We start from the raw sequence: 6,202 nt of genomic DNA, 5'->3' as shown, positions 1-6,202 counted from the left end.
TAACAATATCAGGATCAACTTTGAGAGAGCGTAAAGCATCCCTCTCTGCTGCTATTACATTACTCTTGGGTGGACGAGACCTAGTCAACACCAGAGCATAAAGTCCTTGAGAATTTTATTGCGTATACTCATTTGGACAGGAACTACGCCCCACAGATGGGCGCGTGAACAATATACGCAAGTGCCAGCATTTGGAAGATGACGTGTAGTTGGGTTCATCGAATGCGGTCGGAGTAAACGGCGAATCGCTCGACATTTGAATAGGAGCGTTGCTACTACTGGATGATGTTGACCATGACCGATTACAGCATCAGGAAGGAAGCGGTCGACCTACAGACATGGCAGAACATGAGGATCACGCTAACGCCAGAGAGGCATTCGGAGCACCACAAGCATCATTATCACTGAGCCGACGTGTAGCTGGAGCTTCAGTGACCACTAACACCATTTACAGAAAGGGGATAGAGCTCACGGCGCCGACAGCCATTGACCTCTGTACACCAACAAGTGTGTTTGCATCGGTGACTAGCACATTCGGCACAGAATCTCATTGACTGGGGTAGAATTGTCTTCAGTGATGCGTCCCGCTTCAAACTAAGTCCCAATGACCAGCAAAGATGCGTCTGGAGACGTCCTGATACCGATGGGATACCAACCAGACTGTCGCCCGCCATACGGCACAAGAGCCAGGTGTGACGGTCTGGGATGCAGATGGTTCCTATCCGGGACATCTTAACAGTACAGCGGTACGTCGACGGTAGTGTACGTCTCATTCTGTTACCCTTCATGGCAAGCCATTCTGGGTTTATACTTCGTCAGATAATGTCAGTGCACACAAGGCGAGAGTTTTGCTGCTTGTCTTCGTGGTTGCCAAAACCTACCTTGGCCAGCAAGGACGCCAGATCACGCCCCAACTGAGAACTTCGGAACATTATGGGCAGGGCCCTCCAACCAGCTCAGGATTTTGACAATCTAAGGCGCCAATTGAACAGAATTTGGGATGTGATTCTTCAGTTTCTCCAGGAGTATATCTTGCTCGAATAGTCCACGGGTGTGCTGCCGGTCCATAGTGACCAACGGGCACAATATTTCGGCGATCAGACATATCGCCATCGTCAGGTGCGCTGACGAACTGAGCTACTGAGGGCGGGCGGCCGTATTAAATCCCCTCCCCTCGCGAGGTGTTCTCTCCGCGGTCCGCGACCTTGCGTCAGCGGTCGTTCAGACGCTGGCGTCGGCGTCTGTGATGGCGTCGGTGTAATTGCCTCCTCCGCCCTAGTCGCCCGTTCGTTTCCTTTGCACAGTGTCTTTTTAATTAGACTCAATGCTGGTTCCCATGCCCTGTTGAGGTTGTAGCCGCAATCTCGGTTGATGAGTCCGTCCCTGATACGAATTTCGATAGCCTCTCTAACGACGCTGTCCCAGTATTTAGATGTCTGAGCCAAGACCCTGGTGTGTTGGTAGTCCATTTCGTGATTTTCGGACAAACAGTGCTCTGCGACCGCTGACTTGTTGGGGTACCCAAGTCCAGTGTGCCTCTGATATTCTCGGCAACGATCTTCGATGGTGCGCACTGTCTGTCCAATATAAGTCGTCCCACAGTGCCACGGAATCTGGTATATGCCGGCCTTCCGCAAACCGAGATCGTCTTGGGATGATATCCCTTAGGGAGCATCCAACAGCTCTATCAATCAATGCCAATCCGATTAACTGCAGGCTTAAGGGCCGGAGGCAACGGCCTTGCCGCAGTGGATACACCGGTTCCCGTGAGATCACCGAAGTTAAGCACTGTTGGGCGTGGCCGGCACTTGGATGGGTGACCATCTGGGCCGCCATGCACTGTTGCCATTTTTCGGGGTGCACTCAGCCTCGTGATGCCCACTGAGGAGCTACTCTACCGAATAGTAGCGGCTTCGGTCAAGAATACCATCATAATGACCGGGAGAGCGGTGTGCTGACCCCACGCCCCTCCTATCCGCATCCTCTTTGGAGGATGACACGGCGGTCGGATGGTCCCGGTAGGCCACTCGTGGCCTGAAGACGGAGTGCTTAAGGGCCGGAGGTGGACCAATGCGTTATTCACTTGCTCTATCTGTGAAGGTCTTTTTCTTGAATAAATCATCCAATTTTTCTGAAATTGTAATCATTTGTTTGTTTGTTCGTGTACAACACATCTCCCGATTTCCGTTCCATTCGGATCATTCCTCCTTAGTGCGTCGCTTTTTATGTCTCAGAAAGTATTCACGTTTCTTCTTGTTCCATTTGCATCTGAAGCTCGCAAAGAAAGGTTGCTTAAATACCTCTATTTGTGTCGTAATCAGTTTAATCTTTTCTCCGCGGTCCTTCAGGGAGCGACACGTAGGACTCTATACTGCGTATATATCTAGAATCCTCACTTGATGTCCACCCCGTTAGCTGAATGGTCAGCGTGATGAACTGCCGTCCTAAGGGACCCGGGTTCGATTCGCGGCTGGGTTGGGGATTTTCTCCGCTCAGGCACTGGGCGTTGTGTTGTCTTCATCATCATTTCATCCCCATCCGGCGCGCAGGTCGCCCAATGTGGTGTCGAATGCACCACGGCGGCTGGACCTGCCCCGTCAGGGGCCTCCCGGCCAATGACGCCAAACGCTCATTTCCATTTCCATCCTCACTTGATGGTGGCCCTGATAACTTAGTAAGTAGGTCTGCTCTGTATACTCTGCAGCTGCCCTCGAGTGTCTGCCCTGTTCCGATTCATCAGCTTCTCCGTGTCGCTCTCCCATGGCTGAAACAAGTCTGCGACTATTCACGCTGCCGTTCTTTGCACACTTCCAATAATCCTCTGTTTGTCCTGTTCGGATTGGTTCAGCACACTTGAGCGATATTCTGAGACGGCTAGTACCATCATTTTGTAAACCACCCGCTTTGCAGTATCGTGTCTATAAACTGATTTCTACTACTTGCTTCACCTGGGACCGAGACTACGTTATCATTCCATTTCATAACATCATAATTTTAACACTATGACCTGTTGTCGCAGATTGAAATTAAAGCCATAGAATACTGTGTTTTTTCGTTTCTTAAACTGCAAAATTGCACATTTTTGAACATTTAAAGCAATTTCCTAATCTTTGCACCGCTTTGAAATCTTATCAAGATATAACAAGTCTTTTTTGTTTGCCACATCATTATTATAATATATGGAGATGGTATCTGTTCTTTCGGACTTGTCTTCATACAGTTAAGACTAACCGGCTATTGACCTTGCTCTTCTGTGGTGGATGCACACGCATTGCCTGAACTCTTATGGGACTTGGTAAGATAGTCTGCCGCGAGTAATGAGTGGAATGGGCAGGGACACTACGAATGTAGTGCGTGGACTTTAAGTTGGGAATGTGGGTCTCTCTGGGATCATGCAAGAGATAAATTACTGCAGTCGCACTATCCTCTGTGCCCTCGGTGGCTCAGATCGATAGAGTCTGCCATGTAAGCAGGAGATCCCGGGTCCGAGTCCCGGTCGTGGCACACATTTTCAACTGTCCCCGTTGATGTATATCAACGCCTGTCGACAGCTTAGGGTCTTGATTTCATTAGTATAAAGCTTCAACACTTTCCTGAGGCACTGCTGAAGTTAACTGGCCTCTATCGCCGAATCTCAATGTTAGATAACTCAGTGCTTCGTCCTTACCAAGAAATCGTCACAAGAGTCAAGAAATACATGAAGCCAACTTTCTGTTATTCTGGACAGTTAACGTTTAAAGACAATCTTTCTCAGTTGTTACTTAGATGCAATTTGTCTTTTAGGCAACAATAACCATCACTCGCCTTTTAAAAATGAAAGTAACTCCACGGTCAGGCGTCCACGCCGATACTGACCGGCCGTCCTGTCATCTTCTGGCGTCATTTGATGCCATATGGGGGGGGGGGGGGGGGGGGTGTATGGGATCAGCACACCGCAGGCGTTTGTCGGCTTGCCAGGCTCACTTAAGCAGTTCTTCAGTCGGCCTCACGGCGCACAGTGCACCCCTTCTCAGTCCTGCCACCAAGATAAAACCTCTGGCAGTACCGGGCAGTTATCTTGGATTCTTCACATGACAGTCAGACACGATTATGCCTGAGCCGCGCGGGCCGACATTCATCGTTTTTGCAAACTGAATTTTATTTCGTGTTTGATGTATCACCCAACTTTAGGCATCTTGAGTGGTCTGGAAAGGGAATAAAATGTATTATTGGTTACTATCAATATTTTGTTCTTAGCTATGCAGTGTTTGTAGCAGCTCTCTTAATACATTACTTACAAGTAAAATATGTAGATTGAGCACTTAAACATTTAATATATGAGCGTATGCTCTTCTGTTCATTGATACATTGGTGAAAACTTCTGTCCAAAGACCTTTGAGTTCAGAAGTGGTTACGCAAGAGCCAATAATTTGGTCCCTTCCCTATTCTTTTGTCTACTTTGACTTCTATCGATGGGTATGATGAGTTCTTATGTAAAGCAGTCTCGTGATTCACTTGTTCTGTATGTTACAGCAATGAACGTAATAGATATCTATATATACTAAGATGGTATCTGTTCTTTCGGACCGTCTTAGTATACATAGATATTTAAGGCTTCTTCTTCTGTGCGAATGCACAAATAGAGCCCGAACTCTTACGGGAATCGCCAACGCGTCGCGAGTAATGAGTATAATGGGCAGGGGCACTACGAATGTAGTGCGGGACAATGCGGTGAGAATGTGGGTTTCGCGGGAGGCGTGCCAGAGATAAACCCCTGCAGTCGCGCTATCCTCGGTGGCTCAGATGGATAGAGCGTCTGCCATGTAAGCAGAAGATCCCGGGTTCGAGTCCCGGTCGGGGCACACATTTTCATCTGTCCCCGTTGACGTATGTCAGCGCCTATAAGCAGCTAAGGGTGTTCATTCCATTGTAACGTAATAGATAGGCTAATAACATAGTTGTCTCTAATAGCACAGATTCGACATTCTTAATGAAACCAATAACCATCGTCCATGTTATTTGCCTTACTCCATGAAATACTGAGGAGAGATTTGTTGCCCCTCCGTGTTGCTTGGGTGTTCAGAGATGACAGTACTAATTACAAGTCAGATACGATGAAGGCGCTGCTTAGGTTCAAGTAAATTGAAAAACTGGAGAGCTTGCAGGATCGCCACAGCCTCTATCTCAGGGGCCATAAAACAGCAATTCGATAATATGAGTACTTCTAAAATTGAAAACTCACAAACAGCACGGGACTTTGTAGCAAACCAGAGGCGTTAAGGATAGATAATACAAACAGCGCATGAAGTCATTATACTGAAAATAACATCTGTATCAGCTGACTGGTAGTGGCATCCATCTGCAGTATTTTCAGCGAAGATTTCTTTACTTCAATGGTGAAATCACGTACAGCGTTCGGTTGCTTCGTTAGACGTGTGAAAAGAGGTGGTATTTCGTTCCTCAGGCAAAGTACCGTAGTTTTAATGACACAAAACAATTAGTGAACAAATTTTAGATATTAAGTCAGTGAATTTACAGGCCATGGCTGAAAGTGATATACTTATCAAGCAGATATGCATAGCCTTTTATTTTAGAGTAACTATTTATGTCTAATTGTTAAGAGTTAAATGATAATGTTCATTACATATCCATTCCGTCAAAATTCGTGTGAAAATATTTGAAATATTAATTGCAAGGTCTTTTTCTTTCTGTTTGATGTTTAGCTCCTTAACATGTTTTGAAATGTGGAGAAATGTTTGAATCCTTGCTTTAAAAATGGGGAATTTTGATCCAAGCGACTACGCAAAGATATGCGGTAAACATATTTCAAAATCCTTGCAGAGATAATCCTACAAGTTCAAAATTTGAATGTATGGTTGTCCTAAGGCTAAAACTCGATTACTGACGAATGTTTTGAGACGACAGAGTGTTAGAATATAATTCACTACAAGAGTTTTCTCATTAAGGAACGTTTTCTAGTATATTATGTTTCTTATCTTGCTAACATGGATAGAAAACTATGTAATTTCTTATCAAAGCATAATGCAAGAATTAACGTCTATTGTTGAGAAATAGTCGGAAAGCTAAATGTTTTCTGCTAAATTGGCATTTCGTCTTCCGCTCTTCTGAACCAAACGTCTCATTGTGTGACAAAAACATGAGTTCAATTGAAAACTGTCATTCTGTCATTTGTAAAAAGAAATAGCTGTCAGTGTCTGCCCCC

At 45.9% G+C, this 6,202-nt stretch overlaps 1 non-coding gene and 1 pseudogene across 1 annotated transcript; both read left to right on the top strand.

The window, feature by feature from the left end:
* Positions 1 to 1,730: 1,730 nt before the first annotated feature.
* LOC126425207 (5S ribosomal RNA) lies at positions 1,731 to 1,848 on the top strand (annotated as a pseudogene).
* A 2,919-nt stretch (positions 1,849 to 4,767) lies between these two features.
* On the top strand, positions 4,768 to 4,841 carry Trnat-ugu (transfer RNA threonine (anticodon UGU)). The gene has a single exon. It is a non-coding gene; the product is annotated as a tRNA-Thr (tRNA).
* Positions 4,842 to 6,202: the final 1,361 nt, after the last annotated feature.

This window comes from Schistocerca serialis, chromosome 1 (assembly GCF_023864345.2).
Source record: "Schistocerca serialis cubense isolate TAMUIC-IGC-003099 chromosome 1, iqSchSeri2.2, whole genome shotgun sequence".
Lineage (NCBI taxonomy): Eukaryota > Metazoa > Arthropoda > Insecta > Orthoptera > Acrididae > Schistocerca > Schistocerca serialis.
The sequence above is the reverse complement of the archived record's forward strand: the minus strand, read 5'-3'. Positions and strand labels throughout refer to the sequence as shown.